Genomic DNA, 27706 nt, shown 5'->3' with positions numbered 1-27706 from the left:
AGATGTTTGTACCTCCAGTCGCTTCAAACCGTCATGAAATATTTTACATGTATTCGAAAGTGCGAATATGGACAACCATCAAAGGCAGAAGGGTATGACGACAGTGGAAATTTGTGCTCGACCAGGACTCGAGCCCGGATTTTCCGCTTACAGCGAGCGGTCGTATTACCATTTTTTTCTTTTCGTTTTTCTCTTTCTGATTTATTTAGTTTTTCTTTTCAACGTATGTAAATTTCACCAAATTATTTTTTAATTTCTGTTTGGAAACTTTGTCTCCATCTTTTTTTAGTTAGCTCTTGATCTTAGTCTACCGAACATATATCGACAGTTCTTCATGTTTTTATCCTGCAAAATACATCTCATGTAGCTGAGTTCCATGTAGTAAAAATCTAATGTGTTTCACTTTGGGATTTATTGCCCAAAGTCTTGCATCACCCCCATTCCCAGAACGCCTGAAGATAAACGTTGACTGTGTATATTGTATCACACACACAGCCCCTTTGACTGTTCAGAGATGTCAAAAAACCCGCCCAAAGATGTAAACAACCATGCATGAGCAGCGCCTATTTGACGGAGGGGTCCGACAGTCAATCAGTTCCACTCATCCCACCAGGAAGGAGGTACACAGCTAGTAGTGTTGTCTGTAATTCAACCATGCCTAGACGGTCAATACCGCGATTAGATCGCGTCCGCATTTTTACTTTCTGCCAGGAAGGGCTCTCAACATGGGGAGTGTCCAGGTGTCTTAGAGTGAACCAAAGCGATATTTTTCGGACATGGAGGAGATACAGAGAGACAGGAACTGTCGAGACATTCCTCGCTCAGGCCGCCCAAGGGCTACTTGTGCAGTGAACCGCTACATACGGATTATTGCTCGGAGGAACCCTGACAGCAACGCCACCATGTTGAATAATGCTTTTCGTGGAGCCACAGGACGCCGTGTTACGACTCAAACTATGCGCAATAGGCTTCAAAATGCTCAATTTCACTCCCGACGTCCAATCCGAGGTCCATCACTGCTACGACACTATGCAGCGCAGTACAGATGGGCCCAACAACATGCCGAATGGACCGCTCAGGATTATCATCACGTTCTCTTCACCGATGAGTGTCGCATATGGCTGCAACCAGACGTTCGTCAGAGACCTGTTTGGAGGCAACCCGATCAGGCTGAACGCCTTAGACACACTGTCCAGCGAGTGCAGCAAGGTGGAGGTTCCCTGCTGTTTTGGGATGACATTATTTGTGGCAGACGTAGGCAGCTGGTGGTCATGGAAGGCGCCACAACGTCTGTACGATACGTGAATGCTATCCTCCGAACGACAGTGTAACCATATCGGCAGCATATTGGCTAGGCATTCGTCTTCATGGATGACAATTCGCGCCCCCATCGTGTACATCTTGTGAATGACTTCCTTCAGGATAACAACATCGCTCTACTAATGTGGCCAGCAAGTCCTCCAGAAAGGAACCCTATCGAACATGCCTGGGATAGAATGAAAAGGGCTGATTATGGACGATGTGACACACCAACAACTGTGAAGGATCTACGCCGAGTCGCCGTTGAGGAGTGGGACAATCTGGACCAACAGGGCCTTGATGAACTTGTGGATAGTACGCCACGACAAATAGGGGCATGCATCAATGCGGGAGGACGTGCTACTGGGTATTAGAGGTACCAGTGTTTACAGCAATCTGGACCACCACCTCTGAAGGTCTCGCTGCATGGTGGTACAACATGCCATGTGTGGTTTTCATGAGCAATAAAAAGGGCGGAAATGATTTTTATGTTGATCTCTATTCCAATTTTCTGTACAGGTTCCGGAACGCTCAGACCCGAGGTGATGCAAAATTTTTCTTGATGTGTGTGCTTATGTTGACAAAGCCTGCAAGCTTTCAGGTCTAAAAAACTGGAATAACTTAGCTTTTACGCTGGTTGGATGGCTGTCAATTAGTTGCAGAGATCTCTTTATAAATAAAGTAGTAGTTTTCGTCTGGATTTATGTATGAGCTTCCGGGATCTCTTTATGAACAATGTCGTAGCTTGTGTCTGGATTTCTGTAGGTACTCCCACTTCCATTTTATGGTTATTATTGCTGTAGCAACTCTAAAAATTTCTCCTTGCACAATGTAGCGACAAACAGTTGTCATGTTAACTATTTTTTACTTCTTAAGCTGGGTAAAATTTGCCACACACACGTCGCTTTTGAGAGAACTGCACAACAGATGATTTTAATTTTTTCTTTATGTTGAGATCTCTCATATGATGTAATTTGAGGGTGCCACAAATTCTGTCTAACACCTTTTTCAGTTGGATGCTATTGTTCAAAGGGGCCAGCCATAAAAAGTTACACCCAAGGCAGAATGGTGCTCTACGCGTTTGGCCCAAGCAGTCTGAACGTTTTTGAGACCGTTAAGATTTAAAAATGCGCTCTTCGCCTCATTAACTTTTGCACGCATTGCGTTGCAGTATAGCAGTAAATTTTCTATTATACGCACTGCGTCATCGTTGCTTCTTATTATCAAACAAGCGTCGTCAGGGTACGCATTAAAAACTTCCTTAGGATCTGAGACTGATATGCCATCTAGTGCGTCATTTAAAGGTCTCATAAGAGGTTCCAGTGCTACAACGTACAGCATCACTGGTAACTGACTCCCCTGCGAGACTCTATTTCCAATCAGAATGTCCTTAGTATACTGTCCATTCAGTGATACCTTTGATTTGATACCTGTTAAACTGTTAGCTAACACATTCGCTTTAGTATTAGTTAATCCCATGTACTTCAAGGTTTGGGAAAGGTATCCGTGGTTTACTCTGTTGAACGGCTTTGCAAAGTCTGTAAAAGCAAGACCGCCATATTCCGTTTGGGAAGATTACGACCAAGTCCCTGTATTCACTTATCATCTTGAATATGCTACACCCTGGAAGACAAGTTTGATGGCATCCAATGATCTTTTCTAAGACTGGATTTAGTCTTTCCTTGACAACCCTCGCTGTTTTTTTTTTTTTTTTTTATCTGAGCTCATTAGGGTGATAGGTCTCATTTTAGTTATATCCTTTATTTCTGTGTTCCTTCTTTTTAAAAGAAGCACAGTGACACTCTGCTTAAAGCCTATATTGGGACAGCTTCTCCTTTCAAGACTTCATTTATAATTTCAGTAAATATTATTCCTGTTGTATGCCAATATGTTCTATAAAATTCTAATGGCAACCTATCAGGGCCTGGTGACTTTTTAGAAGGTGATGACTTCTATATATCTAAAACTTCTTCTGCGGTTATTTCCGCCGTCATATTTAGGTTACCCTCTTCTGTTATTGTGTCTTCGACTCCAGATATGGATAAAAAATCTCTCACCACATTGTCCTCAACCTGCTTTTGACTGTAGAGTGTATCACAAATTCGAAAAGGCTCATTCATGATAGCTTTTTCACCTGTCAGAACTCTCGTGTCCTCCGCTAGGAGGTACTCAATAAAATTTCTTCTCCTTTGTTGTTCATATCGTATGAGATGATATATTGAGATATTTTCGTCTTCTATAACGGTTTTGTGTGTGTGAATTTATTTTTAAGTCCTCTAACTTTGATCTCTTGATATTTATAAGCTTGGCTCAGGTCTGTTAATATGCATTAAAATATCTTGTGACATTGGTTGCTCGTAGAGGTTTGCGTATACGAGGGTAAAATGGAATTCGGTTGTGTTTCTCAACCACCTCGCTCTCTCTTTAGATATTCCTAAAAGTTGTATTAAAAATTTTACATCTATGGCGCTTCTCGACTCTAAAAAACAGACATCTGTCATTTCAATTCCTTCCCTGGCAAGGATAACTGTCCCAGAGTTGTGCTCATGAGCTATGTTTAAAATTTTATTCTAGCCAGCTACATACAGACCCCTAATATTGACTTCATTCAAAAACACTATATTGGTGTCTGACTAACAAAAAAGAAGTTTTAAGGAGAGCTGCTTTAATTGCATTTCGTATTTCATTTATATTCAAAGTACTCACATTATAAATTTGTTCCATCAAGATGTGTTATTCATCTGAAGTCGAAGCTTTCATAAAGATCACTGCATTTTTCCTTTCATTTCTTCTTCCGTTTTCCTTCTTTCTACAGCATTTGCCACACTTTTAATAAAAAATATCTTCCTGTTGTATAGAGTTGTCGTCTATATCTTCGTCTGTTCGTTCCTCTCCATCGTCTGCCCAGTCTAATCTTGTCTCTGACGTACTTTGACTAAGTAGCGGTTCGTCTCCTGTTTCTCCAGTTTTGTTTCCGATCTCGTTATGTGACGATTGTTGTCCATTTTCAGAATTTATCAGACTTTTGCTTCCTGCAGGACACTCATTGGCATTTTCTGTTGTAGAGTCTTCCATTTTCTTGTCTTGCTCCAGTATGGACCTGACTTTGAATCTTAAAGAAGGGGCCAAACTCTCTGCGGCTTCGTGTGCCAGTCTCCGCTATTTGGCGTTCCTTCTTCTCCTTGAGGATCCCGTAGGAGACAAGTCAGACGATTTTTCTGTTGAGTTGATGGGGGAATCCTCAGTCGACGTGTGTTCCTTCTTTTTATCAGAATTTCTTTTGGGGGTGTCATTGTGAAGTTCGATGTTTGGTTCTTTCACATTTACATTTGTAACTTTAGATTGTTTGCCTGTATCTTCTTTCTGTACACTTTGGTGTCCTTCTCAACTGGCTTTTTCCACTTCTCTTTTTTTTTTTGGCCCCCTTTACGTTTGTTCTTCATTTAACTCTGTACGTGGGTCTGGCGTACCTTCAATATCCATTGCTGACCTATCTGAAATCATCAGCTCTTCGAGTTACAAAAGCGAAGAGCGCAGTGCGCTTTCAGTTTCTGTGGTGTTCAGTATTGTCTGCTGCATAGTTGACAGACTTCGTCATACCGGATAATTCATTTGTTTCCTCATTTGGAGGCCGCTTGTCAGATTTTCGATCGGTTTCACCTGGACTCGGAATTCTGTCGTTTCTGGGCACCACCAGTGTCACAGGAGCCTCTCCCAGCCCTGCTGTTGAAGGTAGTGCGGCGTGCGATCGATGCGGCGGCAGCGTAAGTTAACTTGAGGTTACCCGTCGGGCCAGGAATTGTAACCTCTGAAGTCGGCATCAGCGGGACGCGCTTTTTACTGCACTCATTCCGTATGGGCTCAGGGCAGTTACATAGAGCGCACGTTTGAGGTTGTCCGTCATACATAACAACTCGATAGCCACACACCCTCATACAGGATGTTACAAAAAGGTACGGCCAAACTCTCAGGAAACATTCCTCTCTCACAAATAAAGAAAAGATGTTATGTGGACATGTGTCCGGAAACGCTTAATTTCCATGTTAGAGCTCATTTTAGTTTCGTCAGTATGTACTGTACTTCCTCGATTCACCGCCAGTTGGCCCAATTGAAGGAAGGTAATGTTGACTTCGATGCTTGTGTTGACATGCGATTCATTGCTCTACAGTAGTAGCATCAAGCACATCAGTACGTAGCATCAACAGGTTAGTGTTCATCACGAACGTGGTTTTGCAGTCAGTGCAATGTTTACAAATGCGGAGTTGGCAGATGCCTATTTGATGTATGGATTAGCACGGGGCAATAGCCGTGGCGCGGTACGTTTGTATCGAGAGAGATTTCCAGAACGAAGGTGTCCCGACAGGAAGACCTTCGAAGCAATTGATCGGCGTCTTAGGGAGCACGGAACATTCCACCCTATGACTCGCGACTGCGGAAGACCTAGAATGACGAGGACACCTGCAATGGACGAGGCAATTCTTCGTGCAGTTGACGATAATCCTAATGTCAGCGTCAGAGAAGTTGCTGCTGTACAAGGTAACGTTGACCACGTCACTGTATGGAGAGTGCTACGGGAGAGCCAGTTGTTTCCGTACCATGTACAGCGTGTGCAGCCACTATCAGCAGTTGATTGGCCTCCACGGGTACTCTTCTGCGAGTGGTTCATCCAACAATGTGACAATCCTCATTTCAGTGCAAATGTTCTCTTTACGGATGAGGCTTCATTCCAACGTGATCAAACTGTAAATTTTCACAATCAACGTGTGTGGGCTGACGAGAATCCGCACGCAATTGTGCAATCACGTCATCAACACAGATTTTCTGTGAACGTTTGGGCAGGCACTGTTGGTGATGTCTTGATTGGGCCCCATGTTCTTCCACCTGCGCTCAATGGAGCACGTTATCATGATTTCATACGGGATACACTACCTGTGCTGCTAGAACATGTGCCTTTACAAGTACGACACAACATGTGGTTCATGCACGATGCAGCTCCTGCACATTTCAGTCGAAGTGTTCGTACGCTTCTCAACAACAGATTCGGTGACCGATGGGTTGGTAGAGGCGGACCAATTCCATGGCCTCCACGCTCTCCTGACCTCAACCCTCTTGACTTTCATTTATGGGGGCATTTGAAAGCTCTTGTCTACGCAACCCCGGTACCAAATGTAGAGATTCTTCGTGCTCGTATTGTGGACGGCTGTGATACAATACGCCATTCTCCAGGGCTGCATCGGCGCATCAGGGATTCCATGCGACGGAGGGTGGATGCATGTATCCTCGCTAACGGAGGACATTTTGAACATTTCCTGTAACAAAGTGTTTGAAGTCACGCTGGTACGTTCCGTTGCTGTGTGTTTCCATTCCATGATTAATGTGATTTGAAGAGAAGTAATAAAATGGGCTCTAACGTGGAAAGTAAGCGTTTCCGGGCACATGTCCACATAACATATTTTCTTTCTTTGTGTGTGTGAGGAATGTTTCCTGAAAGTTTGGCCGTACCTTTTTGCAACACCCTGTATATGAAATTATGGTCCTCTGGAGTTCAATCTTAATTTGACGAATACCATTCAATAGAGGGAACATGTATGCCTCTGACCGTTTCTCTGCAATATTCGAAAGAAATCTTCCATAGGACCTAAGAAATTCAGTAATCTTTTTCGCTGGAACTTCAGAGGACAACTCAAACACCCTAACAGTTCATCTGCCTAACCCTGCAATGCGAAACTATAACGTCACTCACAGAAGCATCTGAATTATTAAACTTTATAACACTACCACATTCGTCTACAATAGAAGAATATAAGTCTGGGTTTTTCAAATTAACAAATGCAGCATTAGAAACAAACAATGAGTGAACACCAACAACATCATCGCCTGAAATCTGTAGTTTCTCCATGAAACACTGCTTAACCTTTCCTCAAGAGGTTGATCGCATTAATCCCGTCTTCAAAATCGGTTCAAGCAACGCCACAATAAAAAATAAGCGGCTGAAAACAGACCTTATAAACAGCGACGCAGCCGCTGTTTACATCGAGACGCCAGCGATAACGCCACACGTCAGTGATGCATCGAGGCTGCGATTCGTATGGGCCATTTGGCTATATGTGCACGACTCAAGGCGATCCAAACTTCCATATGTCGTTGTTCCTGAGTCACAAACTAAACTCGTAAACACATTATGTAATTCCAGTACAGGCGAGGAGATTTAATTGAAAGTCGCTACCTGGTATCGTCGGATAAATACGATATTGCACTGCCAGTTTTATTAACAAGAACGATTCAGTGTTGCTTCAAACATGCATATACGAATTACATTATGTGCGTACGAGAAAAGGTTTTGACAGAGGAACGACGACATATCAAAGTTTGAAATTTGAATTATACGTTAATACCTTCAGCTGCTGACGAGCTTTGATATATATCGACGACGACAGGTGAAAATGTGTGGCCCGACCGGGACTCGAACCCGGGATCTCCTACTTACATGGCAGACGCTCTATCCATCGGAGCCACCGAGGGCACAGAGGATAGTGCGACTGCAGGGATTATCTCGCGCTCGCCTCCCGCGAGACCCACATTCTCACCTTATATGTCCACACACTACATTCGTAGTGTCCCCCCCCCCCAACATACTCATTACTCGTGGAAGACATTCTTACCAAGTCCTGTAAGAGTTCGGGTAATAAGTTTCATTCCGCACAGAAGGAGGAGTTCACGGCCGGTATTGCCAGAACTATTTACGTATATGAAAGTTGGGGTGTGGCGGCGAGTCGTGAATGGATAGCCAAAGCGCATGAGGCGACTGCTTGCTTAAAGAAGGAAATCCAGATTCGAATCTCCGACCGACATACATTTTCAGTGTCGCCGTTACCTTCTACAACTGATGGCTGTTCGTATCCGCAACGACGTATACATTTCATGTATTTCATATAACATCGCTTTGTTACGGATACAATATTGTCTTAGAAAGGTCAACTCTTTCATACAGCATTAGTGTATTTTGAGTCATGCATTTTGCCACATTTTGCTCTCAAATGGAACAAGTGTGAAGTCAAAAGCCCTAGAGCTCAATGGCCGCCCAACGTGCAGATTTCGTCTCTCAAGTACTTCAGTTAAGACTAGGAAAAACGGAGTGTATGAATGTTCGAAATAGAGATAGACAGATAGAGATAGATAGAGAGAGAGAGGGGGGATGTAGGTAGGTGCGCGGGGGGAAGGGGGGCAAGTAATCCCTTTTCAGGAAATGCTTATAAGTGTTTTGTACCATTGCCATAAGTAGTTTATAGCTATGACACAACGGTTATACGAGTAATATGCTAATTAAAGCCAAACGACTGTAGACCTAATCTATTTGATACCCTGTAAACAATTCCGTCCTTCAGTTTTTACAGAACTATTATCTAGACGAATATATAAAGGCGAATTGTTGTTAGCAAAAATCTCGAAAACTTCTTGGTCGTTTTACTTCAGATTTTTACACGATTCTCTTATGAACACACCCATGGACATAGGCTACATATTTTGTGGAAAAATGTACAGCCTTTCTGTTGCAACTCACTGCGAGAAGGAAAACGCTGTGGTGTACTGTGAAAGTGGGCAGCTTTGTTTTCATTCTCGCAGCTGTTTTGAACAGAAGACCTGTTTATTATGAAAGTTGGCTTGGCTAATCGTTATAATACTACTATGCAATCTGAATCGTCTGAAACTTTGTAATGCTATCCGTTCCCAGGTTAAAAAACTAGGCGAGGTAATGTCATTGAAGTTACTATCATAAATTCAGGATCGGGAGAGGTCTTGCTCATAACCCGTATACCAATGATCCCAATCGATTTATACATTCAATTTAAGCGAATCGAGATTTCAGAGAACGACTCACGATCAAACCCAAACTACCTTATATCGTCGTTCCTGCGTCACAACCTGTACTCGTTCACACATTATGTAATTCCCTACGGTGGAGGACATTTTAATTGAAAGTCGGTGCCTAGTATCGTCAGATAAAATCGCTTCCTTTCACCCAGTATATGAAACGGTCTGTATCCATATAAAGTAACTTCTGATCGGTGATATATGGACTCACTAATTCATATGAGAATCGGTATATGTGGAGTTTGGACAGATCCAGGACACACATGCCGAAGTAGACAGGTTTCGTGGATCGCACTGAAACCTTCGTCATCTCCACAGCGACTAGTCCTTAAGAAGGTGACGTTTCGCTTGAAATTTGGTCTTGCGATGTAATATTTTGTGGCATTACGACTCATACAGCGCTAAAGTAAATTAATTTTGCGGTATTCTCTAACATTTTCCATTGTTTGTAAAATCTTTTTCTAAGTCACAGGTTGCAAGAGCCCTTTCTTCGGTATTTACGTACACAATCTTTCAACCAGCAACACAGCTTTAATCAGATGCCGCTAGTGATTCTAAAAAGCTCCATCCACAACCTGAGACACTGAAGAGTTTTCTGTACTGTAAAACTGTAGAATATTTCGCTGTTTGTTCTGAGAATTGTCAACTGCTTCGTGATGGGAATATTTCACGTCAATAGGCAATACAGACACAGCATCAAGAGGCTGAGCGTGTCATGCAAATGGGTAGGATTGTTACTTCTTTCACCAGAACATATCCCTCGACAGAATCAAACCCGCACACTGGTCTTTCCCTTCACTCTGTCGGTTTTCTCTTCAGGCAGCCATAGGAACCATCCAAACGATAGAGTTTGTTGCTTGGCTTGCACATAGAGGTTGTTTACATGCAAGTGACGGATGTACCTTAAATCATCAGAAGACCAGTACTCCTCCTCACTCATTCGAGGGTTATTCGGCTTGGCATAACTCTGCACGCGCTGGGGAAGTCCCGCGCAAATCCTACGTTCATAGAAGAGTAGCATCTCAACATGGGTCAAAAGTTCGATGCTGACGCGTGTTCTTCTTCACATTGAGTTCCACGGAAGTCGTGGCGTGGTGTAAAAGAAAGCAGACTCCAGAGAGTACATACACAGGCACACACTCTGAAATATCTCGAAAATGTCTGCAAACTTGGATTGTTTGGGGGAAGAGACCAAACTGCGAGGTCATCGGTCTCATCGGATTGGGAAGGACGGGGAAGGAAGTTAGCCGTGCCCTTTCAAAGGAACCATCCCTGCGTTTGCCTGGAGCGATTTAGGGAAATCACGGAAAACCTAAATCAGGATGGCCGGACGCGGGATTGAACCGTCGTCCTCCCGAATGCGAGTCCAGTGTGCTACCACTGCGCCACCTCGCTCTCTGCGAACTTGTGCACATCGGTACTCACGTATAATTCAGCACGTTCTCCTGGACCAGAGACATAGAAGTCCTTCAAATATTCAACTCGTGTTAATACTCTGCATCTGTTATTGCAGTGTCTGATAGTATACTGCTGGAGAAGGCAGTTACGTTGGGCAGTGTGGTTTCGAGGAGTCTCTCCGTCTAATCCAAAAATTCGTACGGAAAGCACTCCATCGTCACAAGCTGGCACCGCGATTCAGCGGGATATGCAGCTATGGTGATATGCATGGCGCATTGTATTTGGAAGAAACGCATGTTTAAAAAAAAATGCGGTTTTGAAGAGCGCGCCGCAGCGCGTTGTGTGAAGCAGTCGCCCTCCGTTCTGGCGGTGGCGCCGCTGTGGTAATCGCAGCTTTGGTGTATCCCTCTGGTGGGGAAGCGGAAAGGTTGCCTGTTCACGTGCATTTAAGGGGCGCTATGAGGTCGGCAGAGACCTTCCATGACGTTCCCCCTTTTTTATATCTATGTTCACCATATTCCCTTCTTCGTATATTTTTCACTGTATTCTATTGTTTGTTCTATGTCTTTCTTCTGAAGAGCAGCGCATATGATGCTGCCAGCCCGCCCCGATGGTGAATTGAAATACAATAAAGAAAAAAAAAAAAGGTTGGTAGATGTGAGTCGGTCAGTCGAGGCGAGTCTAGTCAGTTGGTCAGCGGGCTCAGTGTGGGGCAGTCAGCGTCTGTCTGTCGTCGGATTGCGAGTATGTCTGTCGTTTGGATCAAACTTTAAGCCAGAAAATGAGAGTCTTGCCACTCCGCCAGTAACAGAACTCAGCTAGTGGTCGCCCGGTCGGGGCTGAGTTCCTGCATCTGTCTGCGCGTTAGGCCGCCAGTCTGCTCGAGTTGCTCGGGCAACGGTCATTGGCGGTTGGATTGGTCGGTTGGTTGGTCGCGCACTGAGACACGAGATGACTTGTCCGCCTTGAGCGTCGGCGCATGTGACGTCCCCACGTGAGTCCAGTGGGCAGCGCCGTATAGAAAGGGGTAGTGGCTTCGCGGTACACAAGAGAGCAACGGGAGCGAAACCGCGACATCGGGCTGGCCAGGGCGAGCTGCGACGCCGTGCGACGGGAGAACGGCGCGCCTTCCTGCGTCCGTTGAAGCGGCTGGCTGCGGACGGTTCGGGAGAGCGTTGGGGGTGCTGCGCCAGGTCTTCGCCAGAAATCGCAGTTTATTAGAAATTAAGTGATTGGAGATATGTTGTTTCATTTACTTGTTAAATTCTACTTGTTTTCTTGGTGAGGTCACCAGCCGCTTTGTTTTGGGGTCGACCCACCATTTTTCTCCGTTCGCCCACCCGTGGGAAGGTGGTTATTGTGATGCTCAAAGGCCGAATTCTTGAAATATGTTTCTATCTTGCTTATCATCTTGCGAGGTGGTAGATGTGTAAGGCAGAGCATGTTGTACATTTTATGTAAGTCTGCATCTTATGGGTTTTATTTAAATAGTCATTTTAGGTTATAAGCTTGCCACCCTTCCACCGTAAGAGTCCTTTAAAAAAAATTGCACTTTCGGTGGCAAAAAATTTGAGGGTTGTACCATTTCCATTCCTCTTACGGGGTGCATAGTTTACATGAAACTTTCTGGCAGATTAAAACTGTGTGCCGGACCGAGACTCGAACTCGCGACCTTTGCCTTTCACGGGCAAGTGCTCCACCAACTGATCTACCCAAGCAATTTTCATCTGCCAGAAAGTTTCATATCAGCCCACACTCCGCTGCAGAATGACAATCTCATTCTGGATGCATAGTTTACATGTTTGTATAAGTTGTTAAATTTTTTTTGTTTAAGGTAATCTGGTGTGTTGCAGATTTGCACCAGTGTACTCTTTCAGAAGTTGTTGTGAGCGGTCATGACTACGGCCGTGTAGAAAGGGAGCAGGCAAGCTTCTCAGCCCGAAGGCTCCGACTGTTAATATTGTTCTTTCCTCTAAATAAAACTATAACTTGATATTTCGAGGACACTTTTCTGCTTGTAATTTTAAATCTGATTTGAAAAAGCTTTTAGGAATAAATTCACATTTCTTAAAGGTAATTTTCCCTCAGTTACTTCCTGGCAACTACTTCCACACTCACCTAGTGTGATTAAATGTGTCAATGTTCTTGATGAATCTCCAGTAAATAAAGTAAATTCTTTAAGAAAAGATTTTGAAAGTAAATTCACGGTTCAGCATGCATGAAGCCTAGCGCATCCAGGAAGCGGAGCTATATTTTTTTGCGTCATTCGCTTAGAAAATGAAATGTACTATTCAACGGTATCAGGAATGACAATAACCTTATCCCCTTTCAAGCCGAAATTACCCAAGTGCTCAAAACAAGAAGATGATCATCATACTTGCTCAAATTGTGGAAGAAGGCGTTTAAGTGTTATGATAGCTGGTACTTCAAGTTGCATGCGTTATGAGCTGCTCCACAACTTATGAACTGTAAACAGCCCTCTCTTAATTATGTGAACTGTGGACAGGAGTAAACTGGGGACATGTGAACTGAGGACAGAGGAATAGTCAGCCAGCGCTACGCGGGAGACACCACGAGGAGGGTGACTGATTGTCTCCCATATTCGCCGCCGAAATTACAACCAAACCGTCAGTCAACAAACACATAATTGACAAACATCAAATCGTCACAGATAAGTAGCTAGGTTTCTTCTTCTTCAGGTCTTGTGGCGTTCAGTGCTTCATGAATGGCAATTTCAAAATAGATGAAAACATCTTTCGGTTGGATATCGTGGGCATGACATATAAGAAACTAGTTACAATGAAGTAACATGCATACCTTACTATGTGCAGAGTTGTTTAAGCTTTCCATATAAATCAATATGTGTATCAGCAAATGTAAGTTAAAACAATATAACCACTTATATACACACATATCCCCAGTAGGTCCATTCATGGCGAAGGCTGAATTCACACTGAGGCCGCTGTTCACAGTTATGACTCAGATGGCTTAAGTATACGTCATATCAGTCTATAGTATAGAGTCCTCTACAAGTCTGATGCACTGACAAATTACATTAACTTTATTTTACAATTAGTATGTTTTATCAGTTTATTTATTAGTAACTGAATAACCTGGGTATTTATTTATTCCAGTCTTCTACTAGTCTACTTGCTCTACCCCCCTCTCTCTGTCCATGTCCTCTTGCCCCCCCCCCTCCCTCTCTGTCCATTTCGTCCTCTCCCCTCTCTCTATTTACTGACTCCTCCTCCTCCCTCTCTCTACTCATCCCCTTTCTCTTTATCCACATCTCCTTCCTCCTATTTTCACCTGCCTCGAGATGACAAGGGGGTTTGTGTTGTCCTCATCATTTCATCATCATTCATGAAAGTGGCAAATTGGACTGAGCAAAGGTTGGGAATTTGTATAGGCCCTCATAACCGCAAAGTTGAGAGCCCCACAAACCAAACATCATCATCATCATCATCATCGTCATCATCATCCTTCCTCCTCTCTCTATCACTCCCCCCTGTCCTTGTCCATCGTCTCCACCTCTTCCCCTCTCTGTCCATCTCCGCCACCCCCTCACTCTGTCACCTCCTCCATCCACCTTTCTGACCATCTCATCCTGCACATCTCTACGTCCATTTCCTCCTCCCCCCTCTCTGTCAATGTTCTCCTTCCCCCTCCCCTATTTCTGCTCCTTTCGCCTCGGTTCATCTCCACTTCCCCCCAATAATTCCATCTCCTCCTCCCCCTCTCTTTGTCAGTCTCCTCCTCCACCTCACTGTCCATTTCCTCCTTGCACTTTACCTTTCATTTCTCCCCCTATCCCTCCTGTGCCCATCTTCTCCTCTCCCCTCTCTCTGTCTATCTTCTCCTCTTCCCTTTTGCTATCCATTTCGTCCTCCCCCCTCAGTCTGTTCGTCTCCTCTTTCGCCATCTCTCTGCCTTTCTCTTCCTCCTCTGTCTCTGTCCATCTCCCCCTCCCCTATTTCTGCACATCTCCTTCTCCTCCTCATCCTCCTCCACTTACCTGAGACTTTCTCTTCTTTCTACCCCCCTGTCTGTCCATCTTCTCATTCCTTCTCTCTCTAAGTTATCACACTCACTCCAGTAAGAGGCTGGTGATTCTTACCCCTACAGTATTTCTCTCCTGATCGTTACTAAGATGTCTACCACATGTGACTGAAATCTTTCTGTGCAGCTACATTTGACACACTTCAAGTGTATTTATACATGTATTTCACCTGTATGTCTAGCGAATTTCACCTTGCAGTTTCATTTTCACGCAGCTTAATCTTTATGATGTCGTATCTCGTGAAATGTGGTCTGTACAACGATACAGTTTTGTAGTTACATACAGTGGTATACGTGCTTCTGTCTGCGAAATGTGTTCTGGGTAGAGTTAGTAGCAAAGAAGTAATACATTTAAATGTCACACATTCCTGGACAGTCTCTCACGCATCTCATTGTTTATCACGTCATATCACCAGAACTATGTGTTGTACAATGATATATTTTTGTATTTTCATTCAGCGGCAAAAGTGGATACTGTCTGAGAAAAGTGTTTCACATAGAGTTAGTAGCAACGAAGTTATAAATTTAACGTCTTACATGATGCAGTAGTTTTTCACGCATCTCCGTCTTTATGACGTCATTTCTCTTAAAACAAGTGCCGTACAATGATGTAATTTTCCTGGTACATCCAGCAGTGTATGTGAATACTGTTTGAAAAATGTGTCATGAAAACAGTTAGTGGCAAATCCACCTGCAATACTCGGATAATTTATTGATAAGACGACTTCTCGCGATAAGCGGGAAATCCAGGTTCGAGTTCCGATCCGGTACAAATTTTCATTGTTCTCATTCTATTACACAGCTGAAGGTTGTCCATATTCGCAACTGTGAAAACATTACATGTATAAAATTCAGACAGTTGACAGACTTTTATAAATACAGTATATATCTTCTACTGTATCTATGTACCAAGTGGACCAAAATGAATTCCTTTAAAACAAAGGAAGAACGTGCACTGCTAATGAGAACGAAGCCTTTTGTGACACCACTGTAGTATAAAACATTCTCAGACTTCTTGTATCCTGAACTGACGCGGCAAGAAGTCTGAGTATGTTTTATACATACACCGATAATACCTGTCCACGAAAACTTCACTTAGTTAGCGGCATAATACGCTGGCCTTAGCATTTCGACTGCGCGTGAGCGCGCGCGCGCGTCTGTGTGTGTGTGTGTGTGTGTGTGTGTGTTGTGTGTTTTCCCTGAAGGGGTACTATGTGTTGGAGGAAGAAAAGAGAAAATGCCGAGGACTAAAATACAGCCGGCCGAAGTGGCCGTGCGGTTAAAGGCGCTGCAGTCTGGAACCGCAAGACCGCTACGGTCGCAGGTTCCAATCCTGCCTCGGGCATGGATGTTTGTGATGTCCTTAGGTTAGTTAGGTTTAACTAGTTCTAAGTTCTAGGGGACTAATGACCTCAGCAGTTGAGTCCCATAGTGCTCAGAACCATTTGCACCACTAAAATACATTCTAACCAAGAATCTAACCAATCTCGTCGACATTTGTAGGTTTGTTCGCTGATCGCTCGAACACTGCCCGATTAACGATGGCGTAGCAGCCAAGCACATGTGAGACCGACAGAATGAACTAATTCACCGATTATCTGTAGTGTTTTAGGCTACTGGCTTGAAATGTATGTGTCAAATTTTGTTATTTTTGAGAATTGTATGGATTCCACGTTATCCAAAACGGACTCCGCGTTATTGCTTTTCACCTCGATTTTTTCTTAAGCAGGAGCATGATGACGTAAATCGTTTTATACTAGCTGCTTTCGAGTTACGCCTAAAAATTTTCTCGAATCTCTGAGGTCCGTTGTGTCTGATCTTCCCTTGTGAGAGCCGGGTGCTACGGACTGATGTGCTGGCGAAAATGATGTTCGTCGCACTAGATGGAACACTGAAGTGTGTGGGCTACGCATTGGCTTGCATTGGGGGAAATACATGTAGTCTCTCGAGTGTTCGGCCCACCACGTGTCATTAGCTGCCAACAAGCAGCCCGCAGTAGGCCGATGGAATCGCCTTTCAATACTTTCAGTTGTGACGTTCCTCAAGCAGTAACTTCGGACCAGTCTTTGCAAACTGTTCCAAAACAACGACACCTTCTGAATCTGGTAAATTGTACAGACTTGCTACTCAGGGAAACGTTAGAGTGGCAAATAGTGATTCAGTTAAAAATGGTTCAAATGGTTCTGAGCTCTATGGGACTTAACTGATGTGGTCATCAGTCCCATAGAACTTAGAACTACTTAAATCTAACTAACGTAAGGGCATCACACACATCCATGCCCGAGGCAGGATTCGAACCTGCGACCGTAGCAGTCACGCGGTTCCAGACTGTAGCGCCTAGAAACGCACGGCCACTCCGGCCGGCATGATTCAGTTAATACGATCGTTAGTGCGTTAGATAGTATTTGAACCAGTGATGCTAGTGTTGTAGCTGAAGAGGTCAGTGATGGGATGGATCATGTTTCATAACAGAGAACATTCAGAGCACGTAACAACAACAGTTTTTCAGCAATGAGTGACAGCAGCAAGTATGCAGTATGAATCAGAAGAGAGTGATTTTCAGCTCACTGCATCATCCTCGTGGGCAAAGAGATCCAGTGCGATACATAGAATACGCCACCGTCATGTCATCAAATACGTTTCCAAGAAATAAGTGACATCGATTGAAAAGGCACTTGAAGCTGCCGAATACTTTCAACAGCAGACCAATGCCTTAATTGCAATCTGCGGCCGAGATTCTGTTCTAAAAACCGACAAAACAGGATGTGAATATCGTGTCAATATGAGACGTACGTTGAAATATGGAGGCGAGTAGAAAATTTTTGCTGCTGTTGGTAGCATGAATGAAGTTACACACTCGTACACTGCACAATATTCCATCACTGCGTTCGGAAAACTGATGCTGACAGTGACCTTGCGTTTGCAAAAACACAATGGAAAATTCGGTCCACCGGTCTCTCAAGAAGTTGAAGCTCTCCAGAAGGAATTTGGAAACGTTTATATTACGTGCTCAAAATCGGAAAGTTGACCTCCTAACTGTATCAATCATATTTGGATGATAAGAATCATATTCGTGTTTGCGAATATGGCTTAACTTTGGCTGCGCTATGCATTGTTTACCCTGCTGGTTAGTGTATGTGGATGACGTTGTGAAACCTTATGTGCAGCAAAACAAATTTCGCCAGATACTCGATTCATAGAGTGGCCAAACAGACATAACACTCTACAATATGACGTCCATGGATGATGATGCTCATCTGACCTGCACCGTAAAAGTGATACCATCTAAATGAACCTCTCTTTGTTAACCACATAACGTTTACCTTTTACGACAGGTAAGGAATTTCATCGCATGACTTCAGAATCATGCAACATCACAGCAGAGCAGATAATTACAAGATAGAGAGAATCCTATTAAAATACATACATTGGCCCATAACCAGTTACCCGCACCTGCCTTTCAACATATGGTTTTACAGGCTTGGTACGCATCCACATTGATATCTGATAGATCTGTGTTTAACAACGTGAATCTGATATGTTTTCCACGAATAGTGTGCCAGAAAACATTTGAATGTGGCGAGATTTCATTCGTGTGTTGCGCAATGGTGAGAGATATATTTATGTTTTGCCTGATTCTATAGTAAGTTTCACCTCACTGATTGCAAAAATACTCACGAATAAACGATCAGTTAGGATTACGTAATGATATACTTTTGATTTATTTTAGTATTCTATATCACAATGAAAATAAGTGCAAATACATTATATATACTTATTAGATTATTAATCACACCACCCGATGTTGTACTTAATAAAAGACAAAGAAAAGTATTCCCATCATGAGAACATTATCAGATACATTGAAAAAAACATCTAAAGAACAAAAGTCACGACCAAGAATCGAACATGGACCAGTGGGTTAGTAGTCTAACACCTCGACCGCTCGACCGCCAACCTCGCTTTCATAGATGCGTAGGATGACGGACACCCAAGCTACAGTGTGAAAACACGGAAATGTTAATGACTTGAACATATTAATTAATAAAAAACGTTTGCTTTTACATGATCTTTCGATACACAGCATAGAAAATACGATTTTCCGTCATCAATATTGACCCGATTTTTTTTCAATAACTAGGGAGTGTCTAGCAAAAAGACGAAACACGTCATTCTTTATTTTCAATACAGAATTTCCTTGGAAATCTCGATCAGAATCAGGGACCCACAGGCCAGACCCTTGCCTTACAAGCCACTAGATTATATTAATAGTTGTGTTGTTTAAGCAGGTGTTTCTGTAACTTCGGCTGCTTGACATATTCAAAGTTTTCTCCAGTCAATGTCTGTAATCAGAACACGAATAGTCCGTCACTGAGGCAGTGAAAGAATTTAAAGAATATACCGCTAAAGCAAGAGAGCACAATGAGAAGTTAAAAGGGGCTTTGAAGAATAATTCTAAAGGTTGGATAGAGTGAGAAATTGGAGATTAGTGTGCATGGACTTGATGAAAAATTAACGGAAAGAATAGAGATTAATGCTAAGGAGTTAACTGTAAAGTTAGACGCAAATGCAAGGGGACAGCAGGCTTATGTTACCACTTTACAGAGCCATATTCATAACTTAGAGCAAAAATGAGAACCCATTACTGAAGATGTTGCAAGAAAATTTGATGTACTTAGTACGCAATAAAGGGAAAAGTTACAATCAGATTTTGATAGAATTAGTTCTGATGTTGAAGTAAATTTAGCACAGTTGAAGAAGGTTACAAGTAAATTTCAGGAGGTTACTAATCAACAAAATCAGCAGTTGCAAAATAATTTTCAAGATGTAAGGTAGGAACATGAGAAGATTAAGGCAGATGTATCACAGAGAACTGAGGTAGTGCCTTCTCCAAAAGTAATCACTCACGTTTAACAATAAGTTATAATCATACTACATTACTACAGAACTTAGAACTGAATTTTCAGGAATTTAAAGCCAGTTCAGAGAAGGAGATATCTGAAATTAGGAAAGATATTAAGCAAACAGGTTTGACGGTTGATGATTTGGCAATTTCTGTGCGGCAGTTGGTTGTCAATAATGAACAGAGTTCCAGTGGTATTGTACCTGCATCACACCTAATCTTCAAATGCATGGCATTGGAGAGTAAACGGTACAGAATCTTCGGGACAACTAGACCCGAAGAAATTGTGACTAACAAAAAACTGGTAGAGGGACTCCTTGCACTACTTAAGGGCACTGGTTGGCTTTACTAGATATACACGGAGCGATACCGCACAATAAATCTAGTTTCAGTGCGGGCAGTGGCGGGTCAGAATAAAATGGTTCAAATGGCTCTGAGCACTATGGAACTTAACATCTTAGGTCATCAGTCCCCTACAACTTAGAACTACTTAAACCTAACTAACCTAAGGACATCACACACATCCATGCCCGAGGCAGGATTCGAACCTGCGACCGTAGCAATCCCGCGGTTCCGAACTGTAGCGCCTTGAACCGCACGCCCACCGCGGCCGGCTGGCGGGTCAGACTTAAACTGTTTTAGTTTCCCTGTTAAAATCGATGCAAACCACAAGAAATAATCACTAGAGAATGAGGCGAATGGGAGAGTTATCGTGAAACAATGTTAAAGCAGCGGTAGGACATTCTGCATCTGCGTAATGGAACGAGTGCTAGCACATGATTAAAATTATTTCTCGTCGAAAACCGGCAGCGTCTTAGGCCCCAAGACTAAGGTGAATTTCTGTAGACATAACGCCTAAACTGTGGTCCGGACGCTGACTATAGTGACTGTGTGCTGTGCTCTTGAAGACCAATTAAACAGAGAGAGTGACTGTTCTTCTCAAGTCCTGTTTAAAATTTCTGGTTCTGAGAGAAACGATCATCTTACGAAAGTGACACTGCTTGCTACGATCAACCTTACTAGGCCTTCGTTATAAGTTCTGAAACGACCACTCTCGTATGTTAGGTTGCACCAAATTCTGGCAAGTTCCCACAGCTAACTTCACCTTCCATTGAAACGACCCCTCAGAAAAATTTATCAATTACTGTACTGATTAACCCCTTACGTTATTTGATTTTCAAACAGCTGGGCAAAACTGAACGTACTCATACATTTCTCTCTTTACTTATTCTGATCATCACTAAACTGACACACAATATTCTTAGCGCAACGCAATCTGACTTTCAATAATCCCTACAAAAGAATGGCCCTGACTAACAATAACCTATACCTTTCATGAATCACTTGCCTCACAAAATTCTTCGTTACTCAAACTACTGCAATACAGCGTGCGCCAATACTGCCAGCCGAATAAAAGATTCTAACTACTGAAGGCACGAACTACTGATAGGCATAGTTAGCACATGAAAGATTTTGATAGAGAACAAACAATGTATTTACCTTAATAGTGTTCAAAAGTCATGTTAATGACATCCAGTCTTACAAATTTACTCTTTCTGATGAACACACGTCCAGATCGTCCGCTCTCAAAATTCTGCCATCTCTCTCCCCACACCCACCACTGCTGGCGGCTCACCTCCAACTGCGCAACGCTACGCCCTGTTCACATCCAACTGCCCAACACTACAATAGCAAATATTCCAACAATGCAAACCAGCCACAGACTTCACACAGCACAGTCAGTGATTTTCATATAGAGCGCTACGTGGCGTTACAAACATAAAAACCTAAACAGCCTACTTACACCATACGTTTCCATATGCGCAAAGGTGGTGAGCTCAAATCCCATAAACGTTTGGTCTTAACGGAAATTGCCATCTTGATGGTAATATGTAACTTGTTAATGCCATTACGTATCGACATGCAAAAACAGGAAAAACACTCATGTACGTATAGAACATCATTATTACTTAAGGGGCGATCAAGAAGTTTCCGTTCGAAGGCCGTACAGTCCAGAATCGGTATGCCAATCAGCCGAAACCACCGTGAGCAATGAGGCCATCACCCCACCGACGCCCTATGTTGAAGATACTCGTTTGATAAAACACCGCGTCCTGCTGTGTGAAGAAGTCCGCACATCCACGTCCTACAGGAATCGTCGACCCGAAGGTCCTTTTTGAGGGACCGACGGCGTGATAATAGCACGGGGACGTATCAGAACTATAAAGTGAATGCTCGAGTGTCTCCCACTTGAGTTGGCGTTAACTTCTGCGTTACGACATTTACGACATGGGGAAGTGCATTGTTATGTAGAAGCAGCACCCCTTGTCACAGTTTTCATTCCACAACGGTGATTTTCGACAGACATGCTGCCCCATACTCATTCTTCATTCTCCGATGAATGTCTACTGCCGTTTGTCCTTCGGCAGCAAAGAAAAGAATAACAGAACGATGGTCCTGCTCGGACGCATTTGGTAAGAACGTCGCCATAGTTCACGTTTCCGCATTTACGGCATGCACTTCGGAAAGACAAGAATGCCACGCTGATCCCTTGCCTACATGCCGGTGCTAATACAACACATCGGAGTCGCGATACTTTTCATACAGGCTGCAGCAACGCCCTCACACGGAATCTTTTTTATCGCCCGTTACATTATCATACCTCGGCCTCCCTCGTAACTCTCAAAAAAATAATATTCCAATTCTTGCACTGATTAATTAATTAAAAATTTCACCAACTTTAGTGTCAATGGAATTTCTTAGTTTATTCTACGGAATTAGGGACTACAACATTGTCATCGCCGCTCCTTGAGTGTTATCGCGATAATTTTGGAAATTTGTGATAAGGTCTTATGGGACCAAACTGCTGAGGTCATCGGTACCTATGCTTACACACTACGTAATATAACTTAAACTACCTTACGCTAAGGACGACACACACACACTCATGCCTGAGGGAGGACTCGATCCATTGGCAAAACACTTAGAAGGTGCAACAGGTCTACTAAAGAGACTGCTTACACCACCACGCTTGTCCGCCCAATTCTGGAGTACTGCTGTAAGGTGTGGGATCCGCATCAGGTGGGACTGACGGATGACATCGAAAAAGTACAAAAAAGGGCAGCTCGTTTTCTATTATCGCGAAATAGGGGAGATAGTATCACATACATGATGCGTGAATTGGAGTGGCAATCATTAAAACAAAGGCGTTTTTCGTTGCGACGGAATCTTCTCATGAAATTTCAATCACCAGTTTTCTCCTCCGACTGCGAAAATATTCTGTTGGCACCCACCTACATAGGGAGAAATGATCATCACGATAAAATAAGAAAAGTCAGACCTCGCACAGAAAAATTAAAGTGCTAATTTTTCCCGCGTGCCTGGATTAGCCCAGCGGTTTAAGGCGCTGCAGTCATAGACTGTGCGGCTGGTCCCGGCGGAGCTTCGAGTCCTCCCTCGGGCACGGGTGTGTGTGTTTGTCCTTAGGATAATTTAGGTTAAGTAGTGTGTAAGCTTAGGGACTGATGACCTTAGCAGTTAAGTCCCATAAGGTTTCACACACATTTCAACAGTTTCCCGCGTGCCGTTCGAGAGTGGAACGGTAGAGACAGCTTGAAAGTGGTTCATTGAACCCTCGGCCAAGCACTTTATTGTGAATAGCAGAGTAATCATCTAGATGTAGAACCTGCGAAGGGGGGAGCCGCGCGGGCCGTTACAAGACGCTCCAGACCGCGCGGCTACCCCGCGCGTCTGTTAATGTGAAACTGCCATGTTTCTGTGAGCTATGATGGCATTAACCATTACAACACGACCGGTCTTACAACATTCTCTAGCATTTTTTAAGTGTATTCTACTACTGTAGCCCTGAGTTTGTAAATACAAGGGTAAATCAGGAAAAATGCAACTTCACTTTACGTGTTACTTAGAGAAATGTTCAAATGTTTGCGAATTCCTTAGGGACCAAACTGCTGAGATCCTCGGTCCCTAGACTTGCACACTATTTAAACTAACTTATGCTAAGAACAACACACACCGATGCCCGTGAGAGGATCGAACCTCCGGCGGGAGGGGCCGTGCAATCCGTGACATGGCGCCTCAAACCGCGCGGCTGTTACTTAGAATTTACATGAGGTGAAATTCCCAACACTACCAGATGAACTGTACCTTCATGGCTACACTGCCATGCGTTCAGGTGAATAAACACTGACTTTATAAAAGTGAAACAAGAGAATAAGAAACAAAAAATATTGGAACAATTTTTGGCTGTTCGTGACTTATTACCCAATTTTTTATTTCTTTATTTATTTATTTTTCTATCCTGGACGTGAATCAGGCTGCTGTACAGATGAACATACTGAGAACGTCCATCATGGTGTTGAAATATAATCTGAGAGGTGATCCATGTTCTGCATGATTTGTTTTCATTCTGCTGGATTCCACGGTCTCGCTTTAACGGACAAAAGTGCAGATTGGAAAGTGATTCAAAACAGGAATAAGCGCATTTGATACAGGGCAGGCGAGCAGACGCTGGAACTGAAAGTAGCGTATTGCTGGAGCTGCAGATGAAAGAGAAACCGAGTGAAAGTGGGGGTCCGGGCGTCTGAAGGTGAAGGCCAAGATGCACCGCGCCGGTCGCCGAGCAGCGGCCACACGCGGAACTAACCCAAACAAGGTGCCGACGCGTCCGGGCGCGAGCTGGCTGGCGGAAGTGATTGTTTTCTTGCATCAGTTCCCTTCGAGGTTGAAATCACCACGCTGGAACGTTCCTCACTCACAGCCACGTTCCGTGTAGGCCGTGTCCGTGACTACACGACTGCTATTACAGTTTGTTTTATTAAGGGTAAAGCTTCGTGATTAGTCTCTTCGGTGGTTTCATTAATTAAACGCAGTGATGGTGTCAAACGGTAGTCCGTCTTTAGGCGACGAAACATCTGCCGCTGCTCACCCTCTGAGACTGCATTCACACGGTTACAACTTCTGGCGACACATATGCAGGTGGTTTTTGTCGTACACGGACACGGTGCTGCGATATACCCTTCTGCACCGCTTATAGCAGCTGAGGCTCGTCTGTAACGGCCTAATACACTAACCTCGGCCAAAAATAAGAGATAACATGGTCCCTTGCTAACTGTTGAAAGTAAACAGCGTTTAAAATGTATCTGCGGTGCACCAACGTTAATCGCATTCAGTAAACCGTCGTCAGCCGACCGTGAATTTAATCGGGTTTTTAACTACGTGTATTGCAATGGAAGGCGCCCATAGATGCAGAGATGTTAATCGCGACATGAATTTGCACACGATCGACTATATACATAAGCATTCTGGGCAATCGCTGGTGAATTATTTCACTGTCACATGCTCTCCCATTCGTCAACAAGCAGAAGTGTGCTTACATCTCGCTACTATTCCGCTCGTTTGTTTGAAAAAATGGAAAACAAAATAAGAACACTATATTTGTCGAAGTACGAGACGGAACTTGTAGATACGAATGCTTAAGATCTTGAAAATAAAAGAACTGAAAGCTGCAGAGTAAAAGAAGAAAAGTACAGATCGTCGGTTGGGTCATTATTTTTTCGTTTTTTTCCTTTCACTTTGGTGGGCTGGACTAAATGAATCTTTGAATCACAGTACTTTGATAACAAGCTCAATCATAAAAGAGGGAAAATCCAAGAAAAACACATATTACCTAAAAGATGCACCAAAGCCACGATTTTGGAGATACTGCAGTCAAATTTTGTACCATTCTTTACAGGAAATTAACACATTTACTGCTAAGTTTTTTGGATTACAGATTATAGAATTTAAAAATTTTATTTTCAAAATGTAACATGTATCTATTTCTCAGAAACTATTCAAGAGATTTCTACAAAATTTTCTCTGTTTAATACCTTTGCATATATTAAGGTTCTTTCGCGATGTTATTTGAATATATCGAGCAGGAGAATTTTAATAACTTTTTAATTATAATTCTGTAAGTATAACATAACATTCATGTAAAATTCCATGCACTTTTCTCCATATATTGGGTTTATTGAAATAAGTGTACAAAATTTCATAATTATAGTAGCCTTCATAGACCCTGAGAAAGACGTACATAAACTTTAAAAACTAATATTCGGGAAATGCAATGTAAAGGTAAAGTTAACGTTTTTCCTCACGTCACCTCTTCAGAAGGCCCAAGGTTTGTGCTCAGGATCTTACTCAGGATGCCCTTTCCCTTCAAGATCTGGTTTCTTCCTGTCTTCTTTCTTTTACCAGGTCTTCAACTGACTTTTCAGCTGCAGGGAGGCGCTGTAAATTTCTTGAGAGAAATTTCCTATTGAAGCCCATTCTCCCTAATACCTTCATCCTCTCCATGTTCCCACCATAAAATACAAGAACTGCATTATCAGTTGCAATTCTGACAACTGTAACACATGGAAATGTTATTTTAGGGCATCGTTTCCATATGAGTAAAATTAGAGACTCATCTGGATTCTGGGTTTTGCCATGAACACAATTTTTAGAAGTTCAGAATCGGACAGAAACCTGTAAGTGGGCTTGACAACATCCAGAACACAATTTTGAAGCCTCTCACCGTGAATGTAAGGGTTGTTATCCATCTGACCCTGCAAAAATTTATACCAGCTAATGTGGCACAGATGATGAACGGGCTGTTCATCTTTTGACACAATGCGGAACAATGTAGCCCGTATTGTGCTTTTCATGTCACACTAGACAGGTTCTGTCTGATAGCATTGCCATAATATAATTGAAGAGTTGAGAGAGCACAAAGCAAAACAAGAATTGTTTCTTCATAAGCAAAGCAGCTGGTTTGTTATTGTTTCTAAGATACAGAACAGCGTTACAAATGATTTATAAAACGAAAGAGTATATATCACAACCTTCTACATGTATCATGTGCAAGTCTGCTTAAAATTAATGAACGGAATCGTTGTTCACCGAACTAGTACCGAAGTGTTGCTTCAAAAAGTGGCCGTGGCAGAAAGATCGCATCACACATTTAATTATTTTTTAGGCACTTCGGATGCGATTTCATCATTGAAACTTTTGGAACTTATTGTCCATGAGTTCTACCAATAAATAAAAATAAATCGAAAATTGACTTTTCCGGTAATTTCATGAACGTTCCTCCTTAAAGACTGCTTTTAGAAGACGCGACTACTCTGACAAAGAGGTAAATAGGGCACTATACCCTAAAAGATCTACAGCCTCTAAAGAAAAAGAACCAACTAAAGGGGAAGTTTCCTTTCTTTTGTAAAAACTGTCACAGTTCACATTAGCACAGTACTAAGAAAAGAAAGGACCTACGCCCTACACTCGCCACAGCAGGAGCATATAAAATGCCTTGCACTTGCGATCAAGTGCACATATTAACTACAAAAATAAACATTAACACCCGCCTTAAGGGACACAAGAATAATTGTATTCTGTGGAATACGGATAAATCAAAAGCAGCAGATCATGCACTGGGATTAAATAATCACCAAATTTGTTTCCCAGACATTGTCGTTTTGTGCAATATAGATGATTACTGCGCTAGGATGTACAGAGAGGCCACAGAAATTGAAAAACACGTAAGCAACTTTAAAAGGAAAGAAAAAGGACTGTAATTAGACAAGTTGTGGCGCTTGGTGCTAAATAAAACAAACAGTGTCAATTCTTCCCCACTACAAGCTCCATAACATACGTCGGCGAGGCTCTGCGATCTTAGGCAGCAGTCTGACGTCACGAACCGGCCGTTGGGTGGATGCTTACACTGTCCAAAGACATTATAGTGACCAACTGTCAAAAGCTTGAATAACCATTTTGTGCATCGCAGACTGCTGTGAACAAAAATGGTTCAAATGGCTCTAAACACTATGGGACTTAACATCGGAGGTCATCAGTCCCTTAGACTGAACTACTTAAACCTAACTAACCTAAGGACATCACACACATCCATTCCCGAGGCAGGATTCGAACCTGCGACCGTGGCAGCAGCGCGGTTTACGACTGAAGCGTCTAGAACCGCTCGACCACAGCGACCGGCTGACTGCTGTGAGACGAGGAGGAAAAGCGTCAGTGAGGTTCTGGAAGATACCGACGAGAGTGTTGAGCAATACCGACTCTAGTGCTGTGACCAGCTGCGCTAGGTTTCGCGACTGAGGATCCATGGCGCGAACAGTCCGATGA

Source organism: Schistocerca americana, chromosome X, assembly GCF_021461395.2.
Source record: "Schistocerca americana isolate TAMUIC-IGC-003095 chromosome X, iqSchAmer2.1, whole genome shotgun sequence".
Classification (NCBI taxonomy): domain Eukaryota; kingdom Metazoa; phylum Arthropoda; class Insecta; order Orthoptera; family Acrididae; genus Schistocerca; species Schistocerca americana.
Note: the sequence above shows the minus strand (reverse complement) of the source record.